The following is a 26,378-nucleotide window of genomic DNA, read 5'->3' as shown; positions in this document are numbered from 1 at the left end:
GCAGCCGTTTTTGTTAAAAAAGCACTTTTATAGATATGCTAATGAGCCTCTAGGTGCTATGTGGGCGTCCCTCCAGCCCGCCCCGCTCCTGTTGATTGACGTGAAACTTCTCAGTATCTCGTACCAATTCCCGCGCCTGCGCCGTGTGCTTCTGTATTCGTGCGCTCCTGGTGCCGACTTCCTCATTGTAACGTAGTTGGCGCAGGCGCAGTGAGGAAGCCGGCGCCGGAAGAATAGAGAAGCGCACACCGCGCGAGCGCGGGAATTGGTACGAGATACTGAGAAGTTTCACGTCAATCAACAGGAGCGGGGTGGGCTGGAGGGACGCGATGGGTGGCTGAAACGGTTAGTGGATGGAGGCTCATTAGCATATCTATAAAAGTGCTTTTTTAACAAAAACGACTGCAGGGACTAATGTTAGAAACATACTGTTATGTAGTGCTGACATTAGCGCATCGCTACTGTCAGTCAGCTACATAACAGTATTTCTGGTGGTAGAAACCCTTTAATGAGGTATTCTAGCCAAAGGTATTTATAACCTATCCACTGGATCATCAGAACGGGGGAACCCTGGTACCCCTGCAGCAAGACCTCTGCTAAGAGGAGTTTGAATGAATCAACGCTAATGCATGCTCCCTGCCACTCCATTCATAGGCTATGACACTGACTGATACAGCTGATCATGTGTCTGCCAACTTTTGTGTCTTCCTGCTTCATAGCATGTGTCTTATGGCTGGCTAACACACAAATCATGAATGTTAGGGTCACTAACCCATGAGTCAAGTGTCTCTAGCATTTTAGACGCCAGTTTTAACGAGGACCTGCACCGCAATCTGTGCCAGAAATACAACTAATATAGGTGTATTTCTGTTTAATAAATGACCCCCTTTATCTGTGCCCTCAGGATGAGATTGAATTGAGAATTGGGGCAGTGCAACCCAGGACAGGCCCTGCCGTTCAACCTTGTAGACCAGGGGTCAGCAACCTTCAGCACTTCAGCTGTTGTGAAACTACAACTCCCAACATGTTCCATTCACTTCAATTTAAGTTCCAAAAACAGCCAAGAAAGTGTGTAAGCTGGGAGTCATAGTTTGGTAGCAAATACAGGCCACATGGCCCAAGAAAACCCGAAAAAATTCACATCCACTGAATATAAAAACATAGAATGTGTCGGCAGATAAAAACCATTTGGCACATCTAGTCTGCACAATATACTACAAAAAGCAATACAAAAGTTTTATTGGGCTACAAAAGACATACAAACATGATTAAAAATTGTATACAATATGTTATAGCAGATGCTGGTACAAAATGAGACCAGACATCTACCCAGAACCCACCAAAAACCACAAATATGGGCCAAATGTATGTAGTCCAAAATAGCAGCATAAGATCAACAAACAGATACTAGCAATTACACAATAAATGCATAATCAATAATGATGTGGCATCAAAAATCTTATACCTAAACAAGTTAAGCATACAAGGACCACCAAGGTGGACCTTTGGACTACATACATTTGGCCCATATTTGTGGTTTTTGGTGGGTTCTGGGTAGATGTCTGGTCTCATTTTGTACCAGCATCTGCTATAACATATTGTATAAAATTTTTAATCATGTTTGTGTGGGTTTTCTTGGGCCATGCGGCCAGTATTACTACTAGAGTTGTTCTAACCGCCATTGCACTCAGTTTCCATTGTAGTGTGCTCCCCACTCCACTCTCTTCATAGGGAGTCATAGTTTGACCACAATTAGAGTGCTAGAGGTTGCAAACTAATTTAAGGAATGCCGCCAAGATGCTTGACACACCATCCTGCAAACTGCTTAAAGAGGACCTTTCACCTATTATGACACTGTGAACTAAGTATACAGACATGGAGAGCGGCGCCCGGGGATCTCACTGCACTTACTATTATCCCTGGGCGCCGCTCCGTTCTCCCGCTATACCCTCCGGTATCTCCGCTCACTAAGTTATAGTAGGCGGAGATTTCAGTCACTAAATTATGGTAGGCGGAGTCTGCCCTTGTTCTGCTCTAGCGCTGGCCAATCGCAGCGCAGAGCTCACAGCCTGGGAGGTTCTTTTTTCCCAGGCTGTGAGCTCTGCAATGCGATTGGCCAGCGCTACAGCAGAACAAGGGAAGACTCCGCCTACCATAACTTTGTGACCGGAGATACCGGAGGGCATAGCGGGAGAACGGAGCTGCGCCCAGGGATAATAGTAAGTGCAGTGAGATCCCCGGGCGCCGCTCTCCATGTCTGTATAGTTAGTTCACAGTGTCATAATAGGTGAAAAGTCCTCTTTAAGCTACAACCCTGAAAAGGTCTGTAGTCGGCAACTCTATGTGCATGTGGGAATGGGGTTCAGTGAGTATTTTTACTTTTTCTTTTTTTGGCACAGACAGTTAGGATCTTTGCTTGGAGGCACATTTACTAATGGGCACTTTGGGAAACCCCTGGAGGCACTTATTTTCAAGGGCAATATCAGGGACCTCTGTTTTGGCACAATTATGAGGTACACAGTTGGCACTATTAGTGTTGGTGACCCTCTAATTGGAACAGTTACTATGGGGGACACTATTTGGCACTTACTGTTGGAGGACACTGTTAAGCACTATGGGGGCATCCTGGTGCAATTATTTTGTGCATACAGCATGGGCATTATGACTGATTGATATATGCTCAAGCACAAATTATTGTTGGGGCACTGTGTATGGAACTAATTACAGTTAGGGCACTGTGTGTCCCAATTATTTTCAGAGGCTCTATTTGTAGGAGCAATCATAAGCAATCGGTCTATCTCTTGTTATGGGGTGACTATAGTTATGTTACTAATATTTCTGCAGTTTAGACATATTAGGCCGATCAGCAGGCACAGTATTAGAGGTAGCAGAGAGATTACACTGTTAGGCCCCCTGCACACGTGTGCAACCCGTGGTCGTGCTGCGGCCCGCAAAATGCAATGCACAAACACAATCCGTAGGGCAGCCTCAGTGGATCGCGGACCCATTCACTTTAATGGGTCCGCGATCTGGCTGTTCCGCAAAAAGATAGGACATGTTCTATCTTTTTGTGGAACGGAAGTACGGGATGAAACCCCACGTAAGCACCAATACACGGGTTCAGTTCCGCACCATTCCGCATCTACGGATTTGCGGACCCATTCAAGTGAATGGGTCCGCATCCGTGATGCGGAATGCCCACGGAACGGCACCCGTGTATTGTGGATCCGCAAACACGTTCGTGTGCAGGGGGCCTTAGGGCACTATGCTAGGGAATTTGTCTTAAAAAGGTGAGGAGGAAGATGTGATGTGAGAAATAAAATAAGTCTGGATAGCAAACTCTTAGGTGAGAATCACATGATGGATTTTCAGCTCAATTTTGCCATGGACAGCTATGCTGAAATTTCACCAAAAACCCATCAGTAGGCTGCATCCTTTCTGTTCTGTCTCCCATTCATTTCAATGGGAAGAAAGGCTGAGGATCACGGAGCAGCCTAACGTCGCGGCCATGCCAAGAAGCCTCATGTACTCAGTGCCATGTGAATATCTCCTTAGGGAAGTTAGGGCTGGATAAAGCGTACATAGCAGTCTGGGCCAAGAAGATAAGGAAAGAAAATTATACCAGTCACCTTTGAGAAACCGGATGTAACTGTGTCTGATCAGTGGTATACTCTCCATTATGTTCTGTAGTGATATATTTCCAAAGGAGCTGTGAAAAATTAAAGGTGGAATCTGATTGGTTGCTATGGGCAACTAAGCCAATTCTACTTTACACCAGTTTGATAAATCTCCCCCAGTGTCTTTTAAAACTCTAGCAGCGTCCCTGATATTAGTCCCCCCATGGTCCTATAACAATTTGGGACCAAGTAGATCTCAAGACCCGAAAAAGTTACAACAGTAGATCTCCACCTCTCTAAGGTTGCCTAACCATATATGCTCTGACTGTGAGCCCAAAACTGTAGTCCAACAAAGGCAGAGGGACAACAGTATATTTTATATGTGAACAGGGGTAGAGTGCAATACCAGACCCAACACTTGGACAGGTATGACACTGGTCCTGGAAAAAAAGCAGATCACTCACCGCCTAGCAGTGAGCCCGGTGACGTCACTAGCACTAATGGCGGGCTTTAGACCCTGCCCTAGCCTGAAAAATGGCTAAGGCAGTGCTAAAGCCGGCCCATCAGTGCTGCTGACGTCACCAGCAACACTGCTGAGTGAAAGCCTCCGACTAGCAGTGTTCCAGAGTAAACAAAAAAGCCCTCGCCCTAGGCAAGGGTGAGCATCGGAGCATGTAGTATAGCATCTATACTACATAAAAAGACAAAAAGGGAGCATCTATGCTGGACGAGGGACCAGTGGGCCTCAGTGCTGTTCACTGATGAAAGCCAATTCACACTGAGCAGAAATTATGGCCACCAACAATATTGGAAACGTCAATGAGAGCACTATGCATCAGTCACTGTTGTCACCAGACGAGCTTTTGGTGGTAGTGGTGTTACAGTGTGGGCAGGTGTGTCGAGTCAATACGGAACTGCCCTACACTTTGTGAATGGTGCAGTGACAAGCCCATACTACTTGAATAACATCATTAACCAAGTCATTGTGCCTCTGCATAAACAGCACAGGCCTAATTTCATCTTCATGGACGACAATGCGCCAGCTCATGGAGGTTGCATCACTGGGGTACCTCAAATTGAGTGGCCTGCACTTTCTCCAGACCTGAATCCCATTGAAAACCTATGGGATCAGCTGAGTCACCATGTAGAGGTTCATAACTCTGTACCCCAGAACCTCAATGACCTGAGGGCTGTCCTTCAAGAAGAGTGGGATGCCATGGCTCAGCAGACAATGAGTCGACTTGGGAACAGCATGAGACGTCTTTGTCAAGCTGTAATTGATGCTCAAGGCCACTTGACAAGTTATTGAGACATTGACATTTTTGTAGGGGTATACCCACCGCTGTTGTTGGCTTTTGTTTCAATAAATTGTTTGAGATGAAGAAATCACCAATGCATGCTTCTACTTAAATGCCCTACTTCTATGATATAATATCACTGTAGCGTGAACTACCTTTCCCATAGATTTCACCCGGAAGCCAAATATCCTTAAATTTTTGTGAGTAGTGTATATAAAAATAAAATACTATATAAAATGGTTTGCGCTGGTGTCAAGACATGTAGTTTTGTCCAAGCGGTCAGTATACAACAGAAAATATTCAGTAACAAGGTCTGTAACTGAAATTAAACAGTTAAAAGCCGGCTATGACATAACATAGTACAATAGTTTCACCCTGGGGGAGAAAATAGTTGAACCGTCTTGCATGTGCACCTGCTGTCTCTCTCTTTTTTCCCTTAATTATTGGCTTAAAATGCATCTCTCATGAGCTAGATGGACTTAAAACATTAAGCAAATCTGTAAGATGTCTTCAAAGAGTTATAGTAGTGGGTCATAGGTACAATCATTCCCTATGCATCCTGCTGAACTTAAATCTGCGGTTTACACATTACTTCCTCCCACAGACTGAAGTTGTCAGCTGAGTGTGAGAAAATCACTACCGGTGGGCTTGGAGTGAATCAGCAGACAGTGATTCAGTTAGTGAATTCCCCTCACTGCTTCACTGAACTGGAAGAAACGGTCTATAACCTCTTCCCCCATACCAATCCTGAGGCTGGACAAGGAGTACAGGAAGCTGGACCATGACCATGAAAAATGCTTCCTGCCATTGTCAGGAAGAAGAGGATCCAAAGGACTCTTCAAACGTCTCAAATGTTCTCATGTTTCTCATGTTTACAATACACACATGGATATATCTGTATCTCTAAAATATTACACACTGTAAAATCTTGTGATACCATTGCGATACATATAATCAATAAACACTATGGGAGAGATTTATTCAGACTGGCATTGTGTAAGCTGGTCTTAATTTGCCCTGTGCTGGACTGAAATGTGTCACAATTATTAAGGCCTCATTCAGATAAATGTATGGCCTCTGAGCCTGTGTTGCAGACTTCAAACAGCGGCTCCGCAATACGGGTACCGGCCATGTGAACTCCATGCTGTGGTGCGGACCCATTCACTTGAAAGGGTCTGCGATCCGCAACATACGGCAAAAGATAAGACATGCGGTGGGAAGGCACAGACCCGGAAGCCCAAGGAAGGACTTCCGAGTATTTCCATGGGCTTCCGATCCGTGCCTCCGGACCACAAAAGATAGGACATGTCCTATCTTTTGCTGTATGTTGCGGTTTGCAGACCCATTCAAGCCAATGGGTCTGCACTGGAGCATGGAGTTCAAATGGCCGGTGCTGTGTTTTGCAGACCCGCTGTTTGTGGTCCACAACATGAGCACAGAGGCCACAGAGGCACCTGACCTGAAATCTACTCCAGCCAGGAGCTGGAGTAGATTCCTGGTATAATGTATTCCAGTTTTCTGGTACACATGTTGTTAAATGAGTCTGGCCACAGTTGTCCCAGCCACTCCCCGCCTCCTCCTGTCCACTCCCTGCCCACTTTTTAGAAACATGGCGAGGGTGTCAGAAATTTCACAGCTATTTTATAGCTATGAATAAGGACCTATACAATCGTTTTGCTGAGTGTCATTCACAGATCAGGACAAAGACCAAAGTTTACTAAGTACTATACTCTACATTCCTTATAAACTACTATACTATACATAGCTACCATACCCTAAAATTCCATTGTCATATAAGATACACGACAAATGATGGAAGATATTACAACTTGTTTATCATGAACTACAGTCATGATGCAAGAAATAAGATCTATCGTATATTCAAATCATGTCTGCTCCAGCCAATTCCTAGGGTGTTTCCCTACAAAAAGCAACACTTTATCCAATATGTTGATGAAAATTCCCAACAGAACTATGAAGCATATTCTGTAAGGGCGGGATAATAAACAATCCAAAGAAGCTCCATATAACAATTATCCCCTGTATAGTAATCACATATTTTAAGGAATACCCCAGTTGTGGTCAGTGCACCACATCAAAGAAGCAAAATATCAACTCTTACAAACCACTCTAGAAGAAGTATTGTGTTGTAACTCTAGAAGATACTCTCTCTACTTATCCTCCACAATAGTGCAAATGTTCATACACAGTCACAGATAATGTTACTTTTAGCTGAACTGATTAGTCAAAGGGTCTCCAACTTTTAGCGTACATTCACATGACACAGGAAAAAAACGGCCGTTAAAAACAGAAAAACTGTCCCTTTGGAATGATATGGATTTCTGCACAAATTGGTCATAAAATGTTATCTGATCTTCATCTAAGTCACAACAATAGACAATCACAGTCTGCTTAAACTAATAACACACAAAGAATTAAATGTTACCATATTTTTATTGAACATACCATGTAAACATTCACAGTGCAGGTGGAAAAAGTATGTTAACCCTTGGATTTAATTACTGGTTGAACCTCCTTTGGCAGCAATAACTTCAACCAAACGTTTCCTGTAGTTGCAGATCAGACATGCACAACGGTCAGGAGTAATTCTTGACCATTCCTCTTTACAGAACTGTTTCAGTTCAGCAATATTCTTGGGATGTCTGGTGTGAATCGCTTTCTTGAGGTCATGCCACAGCATCTCAATCGGGTTGAGGTCAGGACTCTGACTGGGCCACTCCAGAAGGCGTATTTTCTTCTGTTTAAGCCATTCTGTTGTTGATTTACTCCTATGCTTTGGGTCGTTGTCCTGTTGCAACACCCATCTTCTGTTGAGCTTCAGCTGGTGGACAGATAGCCTTAAAGAGGACCTTTCATCGGTCCAAACATTGTAAGATACAGTCAGGTCCATAAATATTGGGACATCGACACAATTCTAACATTTATGGCTCTATACACCACCACAATGGATTTGAAATGAAACAAACAAGATGTGCTTTAACTGCAGGCTGTCAGCTTTAATTTGAGGGTATTTACATCTAAATCAGGTGAACGATGTAGGAATTACAACAGTTTGCATATGTGCCTCCCACTTGTTAAGAAACCAAAAGTAATGGGACAGAATAATAATCATAAATCAAACTTTCACTTTTTAATACTTGGTTGCAAATCCTTTGCAGTCAATTACAGCCTGAAGTATGGAATGCATAGACATCACCAGACGCTGAGTTTCATCCCTGGTGATTCTCTGCCAGGCCTCTACTGCAACTGTCTTCAGTTCCTGCTTGTTCTTGGGGCATTTTCCCTTCAGTTTTGTCTTCAGCAAGTGAAATGCATGCTCAATCGGATTCAGGTCAGGTGATTGACTTGGCCATTGCATAACGTTCCACTTCTTTCCCTTAAAAAACTCTTTGGTTGCTTTTGCAGTATGCTTTGGGTCATTGTCCATCTGAACTGTGAAGCGCCGTCCAATGAGTTCTGAAGCATTTGGCTGAATATGAGCAGATAATATTGCCCGAAACACTTCAGAACTTTTGTCAGCAGTCACATCATCAATAAATACAAGTGAACCAGTTTCATTGACAGCCATACATTCCCAAGCCATGACACTACCACCACCATGCTTCACTGATGAGGTGGTATGCTTAGGATCATGAGCAGTTAATTTCCTTCTCCATACTCTTCACTTCCCATCACTCTGGTAGAAGTTGATCTTAGTCTCATCTGTCCATAGGATGTTGTTCCAGAACTGTGAAGGCTTTTTTAGATGTCGTTTGGCAAACTATAATCTGGCCTTCCTGTTTTTGAGGCTCACCAATGGTTGACATCTTGTGGTGAACCGTTTGTATTCACTCTGGTGAAGTCTTCTCTTGATTGTTGACTTTGACACATATACACCTACCTCCTGGAGAGTGTTCTTGATCTGGCCAACTGTTGTGAAGGGTGTTTTCTTCACCAGGGAAAGAATTCTTCGGTCATCCACCACAGTTGTTTTCCGTGGTCTTCCGGGTCTTTTGGTGTTGCTGAGCTCACCAGTGCGTTCCTTCTTTTTAAGAATGTTCTAAACAGTTGTTTTGGCCACGGCTAATGTTTTTGCTATCTCTCTGATGGGTTTGTTTTGTTTTTTCAGCCTAATGATGGCTTGCGTCACTGATAGTGACAGCTCTTTGGATCTCATCTTGAGAGTTGACAGCAACAGATTCCAAATGCAAATAGCACACTTGAAATTAACTCTGGACCTTTTATCTGCTCATTGTAATTGGGATAATGAGGGAATAACACACACCTGGCCATGGAACAGCTGAGAAGCCAATTGTTCCATTACTTTTGGTTCCTAACAAGTTGGAAGCACATATGCAAACTGTTATAATTCCTACACGCCCAGGGTGAAACAGGGCAGACTCTACCTAGTAGAACCAATTCAGTGAAGATACCGGAGGACAAAACGGACGAACGGAGCGGCGCCCAGGGATAATAGTAAGTGCAGTGAGATCCCTGGGCGCCGCTCTATGTAGCCTGATAATTATCTTACAATGTTTGGACCGATGAAAGGTCCTCTTTAAGTTCTCCTGCAAAATGTCTTGATAAACTTCCTTTGATGATAGCAATCCGTCCAGGCCTTGACGCAAAGCAGCCCCAAACCATGATGCCCCCACTACCATACTTCACAGTTGGGATGAGGTTTTGATGTTGGTGTGCTGTGCCTCTTTTTCTCCACACATAGTGTTGTGTGTTTCTTCCAAACAGCTCAACTTTGGTGTCATCTGTCCACAGAATATTTTGCCAGTACTGCTGTGGAACATCCAGGTGCTCTTGTGCAAACTGTAAACGTGCAGCAATGTTTTTTTTTTTACAGCAGTGGCTTCCTCTGTGGTATCCTCCCATGAAATCCATTCTTGTTTAGTGTTTTACGTATCGTAGATTCGCTAACAGAGATGTTAGCATATACCAGAGACTTTTGTAAGATTTTAGCTGACACTCTAGGATTCTTCTTCACCTCATTGAGCAGTCTGCGCTGTGCACTTACAGTCATCTTTACAGGACGGCTACTCCTAGGGAGAGTAGCAGCAGTGCTGAACTTTCTCCATTTATAGACAATTTGTCCTACCGTGGACTAGTGGACTAATGAACAGCAAGGCTTTTGGAGATACTTTTATAACCCTTTCCAGCTTTATGCAAGTTAACAATTCTTAATTGTAGGTCTTCTGAGAGCTCTTTTGTGCGAGGCATCATTCACATCAGGCAATGCTTCTTGTGAAAAGCAAGCCCAGAACTGGTGTGTGTTTTTTATAGGGCAGCTGTAACCAACACCTCCAATCTCATCTCATTGATTGGACTCCAGTTGGCTGACACCTCACTCCAATTAGCTCTTGGAGATGTCATTAGTCTAGGGGTTCACATACTTTTTCCACCTGCACTGCGAATGTTTACATGGTGTCTTCAATAAAAACATGGTAACATTTAATTATTTGTGTGTTATTAGTTTAGGCAGACTGTGATTGTCTATTGTTGTGACTTAGATGAAGATCAGATGACATTTTATGACCAATTTGTGCAGAAATCCACATCATTTCAAAGGGTTCACATACTTTTTCTTGCAACTGTATATATATATATATATATATATATATATAAAGAAACACACCGCAGCACTTCCAATAGGTGAAAAAATGTGGGATCCTTTATTCACCCGTGCGACGTTTCGGTCCACTTGCTGGGACCATTTTCAAGGCTTGAAAATGGTCCCAGCAAGTGGACCGAAACGTCACACGGGTGAATAAAGGATCCCACATTTTTTCACCTATTGGAAGTGCTGCGGTGTGTTTCTTTTTTTATTGATTGAACACTTTGGTCAAGTGGAGTACCGCTGGCACCCCCTCTATTTATATGTTTGCTAGGTGTGCTGCCCTGGATTTTTGTATTTATTTGCTCCCGTTATGCCCCCAGTATACATATGCTGCTCATTGTGCCCCCAGTATATATATATATATATGTGTTCCCATTATGCCCCCAGTAATAATAATGGCCCATCTAATCAACACCCCCACCTCCACCCTTTGTAGTGCCAACAGATCCTTTAAAAAAAAAACTCACCTCATCCACTTGCACAAGAGGGAACACGTGCTCCGCACTGGAGGCACCAGGACCTGATGTTCCCAGAGTTGTGATATCACGAATCCGAGGCTGATTGTTTGTCCCCATTTAATACGTTGATTGTTTAAGTGAGTGCCAATCTACATACTAAAAAAAAAAATACACTAGAGTCTAAAGGAGGATGGCTTAACTTTGATGCGGCAGCCTGGACTCCTCCTAGTACAGTTCTCAGGCCACTGAATGGGGCTCATTGGTGTGCGGATCTGCAGCATATTAAACTGCAGATCTGTAGCAGAGGGACCCTCTCATTTCTAAAGCAGATTCTAAATACACGTTGGTTTTTCCCCATAAAAAATATGTGTTGTGAACATAGCCTAATTTCAACACGTATGAAAGAATGGAAACCCTCCTGACACTTTCCATATGGACATAATCATAAATATTGTGCACAGGCATTTTGGAAACAGAAGGAAATGCAGAATTTGTCTCCTTCCAGTAGACCTGCATGGTATTACTGGAAAGCTCCTCAAATCCACATGGAAAGTTCCTATAGCAATATTCTACTATTAGAAGGATGGAAGGAATAAAGCTGCTTATGTACTATTGATCTAAAGGATTGGGGATGGGGGGGGGGGGGGGGGGAATAGCTGTCTAATGTGAAATAACCTAGATAAATATTAATTTTCATAAATCGCCAACCATCTACATTGACGCCATGAAATCAATGTTTATTCTTCCAATGGTTGTGTCCATCAATGAAGGGCTGGCTGTTGTCTGTTTGGGACACACATATAACCTTCCTGCCCTGCTCATTCATAAAAGCAGGAATATAGGGCCCAATATTGTGCAAAACATCTAGTTTTGGTGCAGTCGTTATTTATAAAGCTGGACTTTTGATGAAACTTTGAAAAGCATAATATTTCAATACTTGGCAATTTACACTGTTGCAAATTCTTACTTTAATACTCAGCAGCATGAGTTTATGATAAAGCTAGATGCTACTGACTAATATAATATGAAAAGAAACAATTATAATATGTGGCTGCCACTTAGGTAATGGCTGTCAGTAATCCACTTTCTTATCAGAGGTTCAGACTGCTGCTGTTTCCCTTCCATATACTTTACAGTAAATCTATGCTTCTTCAGTCTCACCTGAAAGTCAGTGCTCAGGATGCTGATTTCTATGACCACCAGTGATGGGCAACTAAACTAACAGTGAGAAAAAAATATATATTCAGATATGGGAGATCTGAAATGAAGGGGTTTTCCAGTTGGATAGGTCATCAATATCTGATCAGTGGGGGCTCTAACTCCAATCACCCCCAACGAGGCTGCGGTGCTCCAACTGAATTCTGCGGCCTCTTCCTAGGCCAGTGATGTTATGTTGATTGGTCATGTGGCCTAGGCACAATTCAGCCCCGTTTATGTGAATGGGAAAGGGCTGCAGTACCGCACATAGCCACTATACAAGATATGGGGCTGAGCTTGGTAAGTTGTGAGGAGGCTACAGCGCTCACTGGAGTGCCCTGGCTTCTAAAAACAGCGGATCGTGGGGGTGCCAGGATGATCTGATGCTGATGACCTACCCTAAGGGCTCATGCATACGGCTATGTGCTGCCCGTGGTTGTATTGTGGCCCGCATATGGCGGGTCCGCAATACACGGGCACCGGCCGTGTGCATCCTGCATCACGGATCGCGGACCCATTCAATGGGTCTGCAATCTGGGAGATGCGGAACGGAAGCACGGAACGGAAGCCCACGGAAGCTCCCATGGTGTTTCTGTCCGTGCCTCCGCACCGCAAAAAAGTAGCGCATGCACTACTTTTTTTGCAGTGCGGACCATCGGATGCGGATCGCGGACTCCATTCAAGTGAATGGGTCCGTGATCCGCATGCGGCTGCTCCACGGTCTGTGCCCATGCATTGCAGACCGCAATTTGCGGTGCGCAGCACGGGCACGGAGCCCTTAGGTTTGTAGGCATGAGCCCTAAGGATAGGCTATCAATATTAAACTCCCAGAAAACCCCTTTGTTACATTATGTAACACCAGATATAAGAGCCAGTTAGGGTGCATTCACACATTGTGCTTGACTGTGGTTTTTGCCGCAGTACCGTACAATGGGTACAATACCCTTACAGTCTACTGTCACAGACTGTTCTGGTTTGCACACTAAATTTAGAATGGGCTCAGCATTCCGGGAAAACATGCCTTGGCGTTTCTTCAACAGGAAATAATACTTTATCATTGCTTCTTTTCATCTCTGCCCTCATGTGCTTTTATATCCTACATGCGCCATACACTGTCATTTAGGGAAGGCAGATTAGACCTGAATGGGTCTTGTCATTTCGAAGGATAAATAGTAAACCGCATATATGTTATTAAAGTGGTGGTAGCACTAACAGGAAGTCAGAGAACCCAAACTCTGCTCAGTTATTGGAAGTGTGAGTCACAAATGTGGTGCAATCCTGTTCGTATTATTGCAGGATGTCATATGAAGTCATTGCCTTTGGCTCAGGATACAAACTGAATCAGTATGAGCTATTATAATAAAACGTACAGAGAAAAAGAGACAAATAGCAAAACAGGAGTGCACAGATAGAACGTCACCCCTTCCACGCATTAGAGAAGAGGGCTCATTCACTGGAGTTAAACAATGATACTGAATATTAATGGCAAAGAATAACAATCCCATCACCACTGAAATAGTGGGACGACTGAGGAAGCAAACAGAAGAGTGTAACTGGCAGCTGGGACCATGTAGTGCAGACTGAATCCACGCTGAATACAAATGAGCCATTCCAGAACAGCGCATTCAGAGGAAAACACATTCTCTCATGGCCAAACATCAATGCGCCCTATCTACTCGATTCACTAGGACCCAGTCCTGCCACTGACAAAGAGCTGAATTCCACATTACAAGTTTACGACAACAGACCCATGATACAAAGTCTCCTGCCAAATCTGGAAAACAGTGACCTGCGCCTTGGTACACTGTTTAAGTAAGATTGGTACATAGGGTGCACATCCTACAAAACTGAACAGAGAAAAACGCCCAAGTTTGGGCGTTCTCTGAACAGTGAAAGTGCCAACAGCAGAATCAACCCTATTAAACCAGGTGTAATATAAGGTACGATTGATCCCTCTGAGTAAAATGGTACTTTTTTTTATCCATTAGATATAGCCATCTTTTATTTATATGTAAAGTTGGATATTGGTGCACCAAGGGGTAGGCCCAAGCCCCTCACTGCACTGCACCACCTGATACACCCCCATTCCTCTTGATTGACAGAGCCAGCCCTGTAATCTCAGGCTTGCGCTGTAGCTTCCTCAGCAGCACAGATGCTTTGCACATGCGCCGACAGGGATAAATTCTGCTCAGGCATAAAATTAAAGGGCCAAGTGATATGCCTGGCTGGTGTAGGATGGTGTAGATCTGGTGGTCTGGGAGGCTAATTTGCTAAAAATAAAATAAAAACAGCTATATCTCGGTAACGGCGCAACGTAAATGCATAAAAAAGTATAATCTTGCTCCGCAGGATTAACCCTGCTCGGCATTATAGCTGGTAAATAGAGTTGGTCCTGATGACAGACTTGCTCTCAGAGTTGCTCTCTGTACTGTCTCATGCACCATCCCTATTAGAACAGTCTTTTCCTATGAGAGTGCTGTAGAAATGTAACTAGGTTATAATGCCTCCATTCCACTAGGGCTGAAACGATTCATCGATTTAATCGAGTTTCCCTGCATCGAGGATTCGTTTAAATCACATGACAACGGAGCGTGAGTGAAATGAAGCTTCTCACTCACCGCTCCGTGGACTTCCGTTGGCACCGCGCTGCAGGACCTTGCGTTCACACATCATCAGCGCGCTGGCTGACGATGTGTGTGACGTCAGGTCCCAGTGCATGCTGGGATGGAGACGCATCTCCTGCGGACTCCATGTGTCAGCGCACGCTACACTGCCAGGAAAGGTAAGTATAAAGTTAGCAGCAGCAGCGGCAGGGTGGAGGGGGGGAATGGGGGCACCTGAGATTTGGCAATGGCATGTATAAAGTTATTGGCGGGGGGGGGGGGGAGTTAATAAGGGGGCACCTATGATTTGGCAATGGAATATCGTTATTGGCGGGGGAGAGTGGTTAATGGGGACACCTGTGATTTGGCAATGGCATGTATAAAGTTATTGGCGTGGGGAAGGGGTCAATCGGGGGACTTGTGATTTTGTATGTATAAAATTATTGGCGCGGTGGGGAGGGGTTAATGGGGCACCTGTGATTTGGCATGGAGGGGCTGATCTGGGGGAGTGGGGGACATGGTGGATGGCATGGAGGCACTGGGGAAGGGGGACATCATGGCAGACAGTGAACTCCGGCAGTCTGTTCCTCCACCGGAACAGACTTCTCAGAGTTCACAACATAGCCTTAGATACACATTCTGGCAGAAGAACAGCCTGCTGGAGTATACCGTATTGGGTATAGCCGGATACAACCAGCTATATGGTCTCATTGACTATAATGTGGTCCAAGGCCATCTGGCCATGTTCCAGCATACATGCTGCGTATCGTCCAAAGCTTTTTTTTTTTTTTGTCCTTACAAAACCCAGCTTGAATGATGTAACAAGGCCGGACCCCATTACAGTATCCAGATATACCCGATATGGTACCTTCTTCTGACAGATATGGCCTGTTCTTCTGACAGAATGTACTGTCTATTGCAGCTGTGAAAGAAGCCTTATGTGTGTGCAATTATTTGCTATACCGCTGTAATAAATAAAAGAATATTGTTTTTATAAAGGAATACGTTGTTTTAAGAAGGTTTTTCTTATTAGATTACTCGATTACTCGTAAAAAATAATCAATAGAATACTCAATTACTAAAATATTCGTTTACTGCTGCCCTACATTCCACATTAAGGAGAATCACCTGTTGTCACCTTTGGGCATTGATGCCGTATCCTAGCAATATACCACCAATGACGTTGATGAATCAAGCCTTTTAAAGCATGAGCTTCTTTTAAAGAATAATCTGAAACCATTAGGGTATGTTCTCATGTAGGAAGTCTGCTGCAGAAACTCTGCAGTGCAATGGGCCGAAAACTGCTGCCACAAAAATCCCCTAAAAGCGACTGGATTTTGCTGCAGCATCATTGCCAGGATCGCGGCGGGCCTTCTGCTGCTTTAAACTTTTGCACTGCACTGAAAGCTGCAGGTAAAACCCGCAGCAACGACTGACAAGCTGCGGACTGAAAACCTGCAGGATTTCTCTTCAGCGTGCAGATGTGATTTCTCAAATGTAAATGCTGCTGATTTTCTGCACAATATTTATGCCATGTGTGAACTTACCCTTAAGGCCTCCTGCTCACGAACGTGTGCGCCCCATTGCCGTATTGCGGACCGCATTTGCGGATCCGCAATACACGGGTGCCGTTCCGTGGGCATTCCGCATCACTTTAATTTACTTTAATGGGTCCGCAAATCCGGAGATGCGGAATGGTGAGGGATGGAAGCACGGAACGGAACCCTACGGGAGCACTACAGAGTGCTTCCGTGGGGTTTCGTCCCGTACTTCCGTTCCGCAAAAAGATAGAACATGTCCTATTTTTTTGCGGAACGGCCGGATCGTGGACCCATTAAAGTGAATGGGCCCGCAATCCACTGCGGCTGCCCCACGGACGGTGTTCATGCATTGCGGCCCGGAATTTCCAGGCCGCAGCACGACCAGGGGGCGCACACGTTCGTGTGCAGGAGGCCTAAGGTTGTCATACACATTAGTGTTTGTCTGACAGTCTAATGTATTTGGGAAGCTCCCCAGACAGATGGTGTCAGAGAAAAGAGGGATCGGGTGAACTGAATAATTTTGCCCCCTTTGTTCTCTCGGGAGTTATGTCTGGCAAGTGGCTATCTCCCCTCTCCCCATTGAGTACACATACATGTTTCAGCCGAGCTGAACATGTATGTGCATGGGAAAGTTGGGAAGCAGTCAGGAGAGATAGCTGTTAGCCAAACTATCATTCGGCCCACAGCTATTGGATGTTTGTGGCTACCTTTAGTCTCCTTACACGCTGCATAAGCAGTGTCTACCTAAGTTATCTAACAGAACGTGGACATATGTGAGTGTCACCCATAGGAGCCAATGTTAAATAAGTATACAGCACTGTATACTTTTTTTCTGGATCCGTCTGCCTGTAGTAGCGGCCCAACAGGGGTTCCTATGGGTGAACAGGGTCCTATGGGTCTATTTAGTATACTTTCTAGGAACTTTCCCACTAAATTAATTATGCTTACACCACTAAGGCAATATGTAAAGACCCTAATAGTTATGGAAGACTAATACGAGTCCTCCTTTAAAAATCCCATGCAGTATGTACAATCTTGCCTGATATGAAGAGCCTAATGTGCTGCATGATATCACTAGGACCCACAAGTGTAAAGTAGTAGCTGAGTACAGCTGACAGCTGCCGTGGTGTCTCAAGAAGGTGGCATTTCTCACACCCTGCCAACAAGATTAAGTGCGAGACTGATAATATCGACCAAAAAATATTTTAGGATCCAGTTGCTATAGGTCAAATCACATGCCGAATAGACACCTGTCTATACACAGGATTTCCCAGCGAAGACATTGCCACTCATTTTATCGCTACTAACGATACCAAAATAAGCCCCATCCCTAATGATTAAGGGATCAGATCTTTCTGTAATTGAGACATTATAATCATAGTGATAATAGTGATTGACATGAGCTGCCCCTCTCCATAGAGGGAAACAGAAGTGCTTGAAAGAAGAGAGTGCTCCTGGGAACAGCAAAATGAGTGTGCTTGGCTATTCCAGACCCTTTCATTCATCTCTATGCACATGCTTGTCTTGCTCTCCCACACAAACAAGGATTTGGAGCCCCTTGTTCTCAGAAATTGTGATTTAGAGAGGTCAGCATCCACTCCCATAGTGTAAGCACTCATTCTCGGGTGACGCTGAGATTCAGAATATAGAGACTTTTCTTCGTTTATGACAGTACAATAAACTACATTCTCTACAGGTATGTTTTGTTTGCTTGATTCTCCCTCCCATTAGCAAAAATATCACAGTGGTTCAGATTTACTAATGTATCTAAAAAAGTGGCATGTTAGTGAAATTTTGATGCAATTTGCCGCACCTAGGGTTTGTAAACTTTTTGCCTGACTTGGTTGAAAAGAAGTGGGGCTTTATGTGAAAGGGCCAGGACCTACGATGTGACATTTTGCACCAAAATTATGCAACAATTCTGGTGTAAAATTTGGTCTCAAACTAAGCCAACCAATAGTTGGTATATATAGAGCTAGATAAAAGTGTCTATTCCTGCACAAGATTTATCATCCGGCCTGAGCCCCTGTGATAAGTCTGGTGCAGGTCTAGACTGCCTGTCTAAGCCATCTACAGGGTTAGTAAATCTGGGCTAACGTATATCATAAAATCACTTGTCCGTATTAGTCAATGTTACCTGTGTGCAAATATTTAATCCTCATAAGCTTTATTATCTAAATGTTTATATAATTAAAGAGCACCTGTCAGCATGAACAACCCTATTAAACCAGGCACACCACCTGGTAGGGCTGATCATGCTGATTAAAACAATATCTTTGTTATGTCTGTAGGTAGAACCATTGCTGGGGTATCTGCATTTTTAGCAATATGCAAATGAGCTGGTTTGAGCACCAAGGGGCCAGACTTAGCCCTTGAGGCACTGCTTTTGTAACACCCCACTGCTCTGGGCACTCCCCATTTCACTTAGTTGATTGCCTAGCCTTGTCAATCAAGGGGGAGGGGGGGTGCTCAGAGCAGAGCAGTGCTGCAAAAGTAGTGCTCCAAGGGGTCAATCCGAATCCGGCCCCTTGATGTTCAAACAAGCTCATTTGCATATTAGTAAAAATACAGGTATCTCGGCAACGGTTCTAATTACAGACATAACAAAGGTATCGTTTTAATCAGCATGATCAACCCTACAAGGCAGTATACCTGGTTTAATATGGTTGATCATGCTGACAGATGCTCTTTAAAAGTAAGAATTGGGTGTAGCACTATCTAAAGCAGGAATTCCTTACAACATCATATGTGTGGATTTTAGCTAGCAATACACAGTGGACAGTTGTCAGACAAAAAATGATTTAGTCATCTCTCCCTTGGCCCTAGAAAGGTGCACAGTCACTCAGCTGAGAGACACAAACAGTAGACAACTCTACCAACACTCATCTCAGAGGGAACCAAATAGTACACATGTGACATGCAAAATCCTTAAATTCCCTAGTGTCTGCTTCTTGGAATTATGGGACAACATAAACTAGAAAGAACACACAAAAAAACACTGACGCGATAACAGCAAAATGAGGCCCAACCATCACAGGGCTCATGAGATCCAGCATGGACAACCTGTCTGAAGCTGACAGATCCTACACTGCTGTGGTTTATCACTATAAGGCCTAGTTCACACGAACGTATGGCTTTTATAGTTTTTTGCGGTCCGTTGTTCCGTTTTTGAGTTCCGTTGTGTTTCCGTTTTCTTTCCGTTTTTCCGTTCCGTTTTTCCGTATGCCATGTACAGTATACAGTAATTACATAGAAAAAATTGGGCTGGACATAACATTTTCAATAAATGGTGTAGCAAAAACGGAACGATACGGAAGACATACGGATGCATTTCCGTATGTGTTCTGTTTTTTTTGCGGACCCATTGACTTGAATGGAGCCACGGAACGTGATTTGCAGCCAAATATAGGACATGTTCTATCTTTCAACGGAACGGAAAAACGGAAATACGGAAACGGAATGCATACGGAACACATTTCGTTTTTAATGCGGAACCATTGAAATGAATGGTTCCGTATACGGAACACAAAAAAACGTCCGTACACTCGCAAAAAAAACGTTCGTGTGAACGAGGCCTGACAAGTATAAAAATTATCAACTGAGTGGTATGGTATGGAATTTCATATCCTTGAAGACTAGCAAGTAAATTATTGGATTGCCTGACCATACATATACAGTACAGACCAAAAGTTTGGACACACCTTCTCATTTTAAGAGTTTTCTTTATTTTCATGACTATGAAAATTGTAGATTCACACTGAAGGCATCAAAACTATGAATTAACACATGTGGAATTATATACATAACAAACAAGTGTGAAACAACTGAAAATATGTCATATTCTAGGTTCTTCAAAGTAGCCACCTTTTGCTTTGATTACTGCTTTGTACACTCTTGGCATTCTCTTGATGAGCTTCAAGAGGTAGTCCCCTGAAATGGTTTTCACTTCACAGGTGTGCCCTGTCAGGTTTAATAAGTGGGATTTCTTGCCTTATAAATGGGGTTGGGACCATCAGTTGCGTTGAGGAGAAGTCAGGTGGATACACAGCTGATAGTCCTACTGAATAGACTGTTAGAATTTTTATTATGGCAAGAAAAAAGCAGCTAAGTAGAGAAAAACGAGTGGCCATCATTACTTTAAGAAATGAAGGTCAGTCAGTCAGCCGAAAAATTGGGTAAACTTTGAAAGTAAGGGCTATTTGACCATTAAGGAGAGTGATGGGGTGCTGCGCCAGATGACCTGGCCTCCACAGTCACCGGACCTGAACCCAATCGAGATGGTTTGGGGTGAGCTGGACCGCAGAGTGAAGGCAAAAGGGCCAACAAGTGCTAAGCATCTCTGGGAACTCCTTCAAGACTGTTGGAAGACCATCAGGGAACTACCTCTTGAAGCTCATCAAGAGAATGCCAAGAGTGTGCAAAGCAGTAATCAAAGCAAAAGGTGGCTACTTTGAAGAACCTAGAATATGACATATTTTCAGTTGTTTCACACATGTGTTAATTCATAGTTTTGATGCCTTCATAGTCATGAAAATAAAGAAAACTCTTTGAATGAGAAGGTGTATCCAAACTTTTGGTCTGTACTGTATATATTAGTCATAATTATTTATGAAAACCGGGACCCCCGCCGATCAGCTGCTTGAGAAGACAGCGGCCTTATCGCTGTTTACCGCAGGCCCAGTGATGTCAGGACTAGTATCAATGGCCTGAGCGGGGCTAAGCTCTGTTCACTTGAATGGAGCTTAGCCCCGCCCAGGCTAGATGATACTGGTCGTGACGTCACTGGGCCTGCGGTAAACAGCAAGAAGGCCACAGCGATACTGCCAGAGCCGTTGCCTTCTCAAATAGCTGATCGGCAGGGGCCCCGGGTGTCGGACCCCCGCTGATCAGATGCTGATGATCTATCCAGAGGATAGATCATCAGTTTAAAAAAACTGCAGACCCCCTATAAATTAACAGCACCCCATTTACTCTAAAATATTTGATGGAATCAGAGCGTCCGATGCAGAGATGTGTTGAGCCTAGTTCATACAACTCCTGTATGGAAAAGAAACAACAAAACACCAAAAGAAAAAGCGAGATATAACATTCACCAACAGCTATTAAAAGGGGTTTTGACGCCAGAATCATTGTAGTGATACAGGCTGACCTGTGGCACTTGGTCAGCAGAAGCTTGCAGTCTTGGCCCTGTCCCCATGTGGCTTTCTGAGAAAACGGAACTTTTTTTAATACATGCAAATAAGCCTCTAGGAGCAATGGGGGCGTTGACATTACTCCTAGAGTGTCCTTTCTCTATGCGGCTGACTACACTTTGATTGGCCGGGCAGGCAGTGTAAAATGTCATGTTGCCTTGCCTTGACTTCTCCTAGTCTTGCGCCGTTGCAGTGCACTTCAGTACCTGCCATAGTACAGAGGAGAACTGCCAGTGAGCCGCTTTCCTGTGACAAAAAAATCACAGAAGAAACAAAGGTAAAAACATCCTGCACGGTATGATATATAAATGTGCGGATGTCCCTGGCCATATTATTGAAGAAAATCACAGAAATAAGATAATAATGCACTTAGTAAAGTAGATGCAATCATTATATATGGACAAAGTTCATAAAGCTCTCCTGTACTGCGCCTGCGCTGGTTACTGAAGCCTATTGTAAAAGGCACAAGACTAGGAGAAGTCAGGGCCAGGTGTGATGATGTTTAGGCTGCCTGTCCCTGTCAATCAAATTGCAGAGGGTGCGGGAGCAGCAGGGAGAACAGAGTCTCTAAGTCTAATGGCAACTCCCCTCATGCTCTTAGAGGCTCATTTGCATATATTAAAAGTTCAGTTTTTTCAGAAATAAAGCCAAAGATGGGGATTGGACCAAGACTACTAGCTTCTGCTGACCTGTGCACATGTCGCAGGCCAGCCTGTTTCACTAAAAAGAGATATAGTATTCCCAGAATCCTGACCTAGGCCTCTCACCCAGTTAAAGGGGTTGTCTCACTTCAGCAGATAGCATTTATTATGTAGAGAAAGTTAATACAAGGCACTTACTAATGTATTGTAATTTTTCCATCACATTATGCACTGCTCGTTTCGATGCTTATGACCACCCATCAGTGGTGGCTGTGCTTCCATACTGTAGAAAAAAGCACCAGCCTTTGTGTACTCCCATGGTCCCAGCCACCAGAGAAGTCAGTACTTTTTCCTCAAGTGTGTAAGCACGGCCACCGCTGTTGGATTGCAGGGTGGTCGTAACTATGGAAACGAGCAGTGCATAAAATGAAGGAAAAATGAATCAAGCCATCAAAGGAGGCAATAATATGGAGAATAACATACTTTAGTAAAAGTTGTGTTAACCTTCTCTACCTGATAAATGCCACTTGGTGATGTGACACAACCACTTTAAGCCAGTACTCTCTGTTCTGCAGTAATGAGGGGCAATTACCCCAAAACAACTGTAATCAGATGAGATGCTGGCTTATTTAATATCTGAGTAATGTCTCAAGGCCTGTTTAATAGTTGGAACATTGACTTATAGGATAGCTGCCTCGCATCTGGTAGCATTAGAGGCAGAGCTTGTGAAGACCTCATTTGCACCCCCTCTTTCTACAATGGTTCTGCTGACAGAAGACCTTTAAACCTAAATCCTCAGCAAGAGGTTGGTAGGATCATAAAACACAATGCACCCAGTCTTCTCCCCACAGTCACTCTTGGGTCAGCTGAACCTTCTATCTATGGTTATGCGATAGGAAAGACTATAATAACTCTGTTTATCCTGCTTCTACTGAAAACACTTTACGATAATACACCAGACGTTAATGAACGAAAGAATGCAGCATTACACTAAACAAAAGTTGAATTTCCGTGATTGGATTTGGCACTCTAGAAGCATACAGAGAGACAGGAAGTAATTACACCATTTATTGCAGATTGTGGAGGGGCCTGTATTCCCAAACTATGGAATTAGCTGTTCACCCGCCTCCTCCAGAACTGAATTACAACATAACCTTCTGTCCTACTTCAACCAATAACTTGAACCCAGAACTAAAAGTTCATGTCCTTCATAGACTATTATCTGAGCCACACATTATAGACATGGTGGCAAGGTAAAGCTCTTCTACTTCCAATAAACATTTGCCCTTTTGTGATATTCCATTCATGGAGAAGAAGATTTTGATGTTAAATAGTATTATCACAGTCATTTATTTTATAAAAATACAGATTGGCATCAGTAGGCAATGCGAGAACTGAATTGCTCAACATCAACATAATGGGTACTCAAATATGAAAACTCATTTAGGACTAAGACCCCTATTATCCTTTCTCATATACATAATATACACCCGTTATATGCTTCTAATACCATATTCTTCTGTAAGGATCTAGAAGCATGACTGCAGTGTCATCCTGACATTAGGTCTAATATGCCAAGTAATAGGTCCTCCCTAATGGAATGGCACAGCAGCGCTCCATCTAGAAGGCTTCCTCTAAGTGGCCCTAGAACTTGGCACTGATATATCTGCTTACTCATGGATAGAATAAACATAGCAAGGGAGCTTTTCCCCTCCTCAATGGATGGTTATAGAGTCAACTAAGTGGTTAATCCAGCCAGCAACCAATACACTTGGTTACAATGTCAACATATTTAGTTGACTATTTCACAAGGAAAAGATAAAAAATAATAAAAACGGAAAATAATGAGAATTAAAGTGAAGAACCTCAAGTAGAAATGTGGAAATGGAAACTGCTGCAGTACAGTCAAGGATACAGTGATGTGATGGGCCACGGATTTATATGTGATAGGTCAAAAAGTTACAGATCTCAACAAAACTAAATCTCAACACAAATAAAACAAAAAATGTTCCATTCTACATTACAGGATGAGAAAGACATACAAGAGATGTGCTGGCCTCAACAGGAAAAGAGCTGCAGGGTTAGACTATATAATCCATGTCACACTGGAACCTCATATCTCCACATGGACCATGATACATCAGGAAGGGCCCAAGACGTGACTTACATGGCCAAAGTTAGGCTACTTTCACACTGGCGCTTTGGTTTCCGTTTGTGAGATCCGTTCAGGGCTCTCTCAAGCGGTCCAAAACGGATCAGTTTTGCCCTAATGCATTCTGAATGCAAAAGGATCCGCTCAGCATGTATCAGTTTGCCTCCGTTCCGCCTCCATCCCGCTCTGGAGGCGGACACCAAAACACTGCTTGCAGCGCTTTGGTGTCCGTCTGACGAAACTGAGCCAAACGGATCCGTTTTCACTGACACAATATGGCACAACAGAAAACTGATCCATCTTCCATTGACTTTCAATGGTGTTCAAGACTGATCCGTTTTAGCTATGTTAGAGATAATACAAACGGATCCGTTCTAAATGTATGCATGCGGTTGTATTATCTGAACGGATGCGTTTGTGCAGATCCATGACGGATCCACACCAAACGTGAGTGTGAAAGTAGCCTTAAAAGTTGTACTACTACAATGGTCATCACAGTTGAAACAATGTATCCACAACCAATGTTTCTTGCAAACAGAAGCTACAATATGCATCTATGTATTCTTTCTATTAGAGCAGCACAAATTACAAGCCTCCCTGTCTGCCCATGCAGGTCCCTATCCATCCACCTATCTCATTATCTAGCTAATATTTGTCTAATATCTCTCTCTCTTACTCTCTCTACGTAATATCTATTTCTATCAATCTAATATCTATCCACCTATATATCTATCTAATATCTATCTACCTATCTAATATATCTATTATCTACTTAATATCTATCTACATATCTAATATCTATCTCTAATATTTATCTTTCTATGTATCTATCTACTTATCTAATATCTATATATCATCTACCGACTATCTACATGTTTATCTATCTAATACCTTTATCTCTAATATTTATTACATCTTATATCTATAGCTATCTACATATCTATTATCTATCTATCTATCTATCTATCTATCTATCTATCTATTAATCTAATATCTATATATCATTTACCCACTATTTCCATATTTCTCTATCTCATATATCTACTATCTATCTGTATCCATCTGCTTTCTATGCCATCTACTCCCACCCTGTCACCCGCAGTACACACTGATTGTCTCCCCATGTGTCATACACTCCATGCTCTCCCAGCTTCTGACTACAAGAATTGTCTTTTACCCACACAGCCTTCATTCCAGCAGAAATGTACAATGTCACTTTAATGTCTGTTCAGCCTCTGCTGCCCATCTCAGTGTGCGATTAGATGCCATGAACCCCCCATCTGATGCTGCACAGCCGGCCAGCAGCATGCCCACTCCCTCTGCCAGGCAGCATGGAGCCCAGCACCGGTGCCACGCCGGCTGCATTCTGCCTCCTTTGTTGCAGATCCCTAAGGGTTGCTGGTGACTCCCTTACACACCCTTGCCATGCCCACCCTGTGCAATGCCCGCAGATTATGCCCTTACCTCTTGGACATGTCATCATCCACTGGAGCCTGGGTATCAGATGCTGTGGGTCCCAGCCCAGCCCTGCAGTCTCTCAGCCCAGCCACTCCCTGCAGGCGAAGGGCTCAACGTGGGGGAGGAAGCAGTGGCCGGAGTGGGCACAGCAGTGACAGCAGCAGCTCACTGTGGCCCCTGGGTGCAGATCACACCTTGTCCTCCCTGGCATTCATGAAGGGCACGTCCAGAGCCCCTGCAGTATCATGGGTGCATCCCATGCAGTCCAGCAGTGTGTGCCCAGTGCTCCCAATGGATGTGCAGGGCTGTGGATGCCTGTCTCACATGCACTCACTCTGCATTACTGAATGTATGAAACAAAAGAGGAAGCGGAGGGGAGATCGCCAGTCACTGGAGGAGGAGGAGGGGAAATCCAGCTGTTATTATGAGGCTGCACAGAATGGAGACTTCTGTTTCCCAGACCAGTATTTTTTTTAAATCCAGGAGGGAGGGCAGATTTCTTTCAGGCTCAGATTTCTACAGTCCTAGCTACCAGGGAATATTGCTGCTCCTCTTTTGTGGTATGGGTATGATGCTAAACACTGGCATGGTTGAG

At 43.7% G+C, this 26,378-nt stretch overlaps 1 protein-coding gene across 3 annotated transcripts in view; it reads right to left on the bottom strand.

Annotated features, from left to right (window-relative positions):
• Positions 1-26,146, bottom strand: part of CLIP2 (CAP-Gly domain containing linker protein 2) — a 141,379-nt gene extending 115,233 nt beyond the window's left edge. For all 3 annotated transcript variants that reach the window (XM_040424830.1, XM_040424831.1, XM_040424832.1), the window contains exon 1: positions 25,790-26,146. The gene's annotated coding sequence lies outside the window, so the exon portion shown is untranslated. The remainder of the gene's footprint in view (positions 1-25,789) is intronic.
• Positions 26,147-26,378: the final 232 nt, after the last annotated feature.

This window comes from Bufo bufo, chromosome 3 (assembly GCF_905171765.1).
Source record: "Bufo bufo chromosome 3, aBufBuf1.1, whole genome shotgun sequence".
NCBI lineage: Eukaryota > Metazoa > Chordata > Amphibia > Anura > Bufonidae > Bufo > Bufo bufo.
Note: the sequence above shows the minus strand (reverse complement) of the source record. Positions and strands in the feature narration are given on the sequence as shown.